Raw genomic sequence first — 3,215 nt, 5'->3', positions numbered from 1 at the left:
ACTAAAAGGAGTAAACTAGAAAGATAGTGGGTGATATTTGAAGACTGGGATGTTTAAATTGAGACAAAGAAGGGATCACTATCATTGGTACTGCCCAGGCTAGCAAATGACCATAACAAAGAATGATTCATGTATGGTGTAAAGGAAGATTATCGAGAAGAGGAAGTGTATGAACTAAGAAGTGAGGATCAAGAAATGTTGTGTTGTGGGCATGAAAAGGATCAGAACATGATTGCGGGAGTTGGTGGGATAGCATGAAAGATAAGCTCAATGGCAAAGAGAAGATGCAGAAACAGAGACTAGCTACATGGATATTAAAATGGCCAAGATCATAACAGGAATATGGAGGACAGAGAGTTAAGAATTTCAAAGATGGAGTGGAAGTGACTCAAAAATCAGTTTGAGACGTTAAAGTTGGGTATTTTTAGAGAGAGGAGAGTTGTGGAAGCAGTAATAAGGAATATGAAAAACACTTATTCCATCCCAGTTTGGGAGTATGAGGATAAAGGAGGAGAAAAGCATTAGCGAGTGCTTCAGGAAAACATTGTTCTGAGAAAGGCAGATGATGTTTGAGTAAAGAGGTAAGGGAAACACTTATAAGCTACGGTAAGATTAAACAGACAGATCAACATCACAGAATATGTGATCCCAAATGGGCCCTGGAACTTAAGGGAATTGAGTGGGGTATGTGTGGGAGAAAGGTGGATATTTCAAAATATGAGAGGGCTAGTTATTTGAAAAAATAAAATTCTGGGGGTCCGACTCAGAAACGGCGGCCTCCATGTTCTATGGTCGGCTCGTGTCCGTCTCTACCCTTGAGAACCACCGGCCTCGGATGGCCCTGCGGGCCGCTGCTCAGCTGTCCTGGGTGGGAACGTCGGAGGACCAGCGGCGCTTGCTGACTTGCCTTTTCTGGGGGAAGGTTCTGGGAAGTTCTGGATTAATAACCATGGACTCCAAGCACAGCAGCAACAGCAAAAGAATCTCTCACTACATGAATACATGGGTATGGAATTATTGCAAGAAGATGGTGTCTCCGTTCCCAAAGGATATGTGGCAAAATCACCAGATGAAGCTTACGCAGTTGCCAAAAAAATTAAGTTCAAAAGATGTTGTGATAAAGGCCCAAGTTTTATCTGGTGTTAGAGGGAAAGGAACATTTGAATGTGGCCTCAAAGGATGAGTGAAGGTAGTTTTCTCTCCAGAAGAAGCAAAAGCTATTTCTTCACAAGTGATTGGGGAAAAATCGTTTACCAAGCAAATGGGAGAGAAGGGCAGAATATGCAACCAAGTATTGGTCTGTGAGCGAAAATATCCCAGGAGATACTACTACTTTGCAATAACAATGGAAAGGTCATTTCAAGGTCCTATATTAACGGGAAGTTCACATGGTGGTGTCAACATTGAAGATGTTGCTGCCGAGACTCCTGAAGCAATAATTAAAGAACTATTGATACTGAAGAAGGCATCAAAAAGGAACAAGCTCTTCAGCTTGCACAGAAGACAGGATTTCCACCTAATACTGTGGAATCACAGCATAAAACATGGTCTAGCTTTACAGACTTTTTCTGAAATACGACGCAACCATGATAGAAATAAATCCAGTGGTGGAAGATTCAGACGGAGTTGTATTGTGTATGGATGCAAAGATCAATTTTGACTCTAATTCAGCCTATCACCAAAAGAAAATCTTTGATATACAGGACTGGACCCAGGAAGATGAAAGGGACCAAGATGCTGCTAAGGCAAATCTCAACTGCATTGGCCTCGATGGAAATATAGGCTGCCTAGTAAATGGTGCTGGTTTGGCTGTGGCCATAATGGATATAATAAAACTTCATGGAGAGACTCCAGCCAACTTCCTTGATGTTGGTGGTGACGCTACAGTCTATCGAGTAACAGAAGCATTTAAGCTTATCACCTCAGATAAAAAGGTACTGGCTATTCTGGTCAACAATTTTGGAGGAATCATGCACTGTGATGTTATTGCACAGGGTATAGTCATGGCAGTAAAAGATTTGGAAATTAAAATACCTGTTGTGGTACGGTTACAAGGTACACAAGTCGATGATGCTAAGGCACTGATAGCCAACAGTGGACTTAAAATACTTGCTTGAGATGACTTGGATGAAGCTGCTAGAATGGCTGTAAAGCTCTCTGAAATGGTGACCTCAGCGAAGCAAGCACATGTGGATGTGAAATTTCAGTTGCCGATATGATCTGAAAACCCAGTGGATGGCTGAAGGTGTTGAATGTGCTATAATCATTAAGAATACTGTGTTCTGTGTTACTGTTCTTTTTCTTTTTAGTGTGTGGAGATTGTAGTTGCCATCTCGGCACACAAACATTTAAAAGGACTTGGTCTACATTTAATTGTACCATTCAGAATGGACTGTTTGCACGAAGCATGTATAACGCAGGTATCTTCTTTATTTTGTCACAGTCTTTTTTGCTTTTCCTACAAAACATAACTTGCAATTTGCCAGTTTATTATTGTTGGATACAAAGTTCTTCATTGATAAGAGTCCTATAAATAAGATAAATATGAAGATAAAGCTTTATTCTTTAGTGTTAAAATACAGTATAGCTAATAACTAGCCTTATTAGTAGACCAGATTAAAACAATGTTTTATGTAAAAAGTGTTTATCTTCAGCACCAAATACATAATAAATGTATCAATCACTATTTATAAATAGAGCTTTCAAACACTCCTCAGAATATTCTTCTAAGTATTTTGATGAAGTAACTTTGTAATTATTTGAACATTGTTTTAATCATTAGGAAACACTGATAACTGCAAGTCTTCAGATTCTGTCATATTAAGAAACACCTGTAGGTTTGTTTCAAATAAAGGCATATTTACCAAGGACTTGTAGACAAAATTAAGAATGTCAATTTAAGTTAATAAAAATCTCCCAATGTGATTTGGAAAAAATAAAATAAAAAAATAAAATTCTGTGTCTTAATTTTTTCTGACTCCCTCATGAATCAGTCATTTCAATGTAAAAATAATTTTAAAGTCCTAGAAGATATTTTTAAAGTAATGTAAAAATGTTCAAGAATGAAGTATTTCTGTTTTATTTGGCTGGGTGTGGTGGCTCACACCTGTCATCTCAACACTTTGGGAGACCAAGGTGAAAGGAGGATAGCTTGAGCCCTAGAGTTCGAGACCAGACTTGGCAACACAGGGAGACCTCGACTTTAAACACACACA

General features: G+C 38.7%; 1 pseudogene; it reads left to right on the top strand.

Annotated features, from left to right (window-relative positions):
• Nucleotides 1-760: 760 nt before the first annotated feature.
• LOC111537301 lies at nucleotides 761-2,219 on the top strand (annotated as a pseudogene).
• Nucleotides 2,220-3,215: the final 996 nt, after the last annotated feature.

The sequence above is a fragment of the Piliocolobus tephrosceles genome, chromosome 16 (genome assembly GCF_002776525.5).
Source record: "Piliocolobus tephrosceles isolate RC106 chromosome 16, ASM277652v3, whole genome shotgun sequence".
In the NCBI taxonomy this organism is placed as follows: Eukaryota; Metazoa; Chordata; class Mammalia; order Primates; family Cercopithecidae; genus Piliocolobus; species Piliocolobus tephrosceles.
The sequence above is the reverse complement of the archived record's forward strand: the minus strand, read 5'-3'. Positions and strand labels throughout refer to the sequence as shown.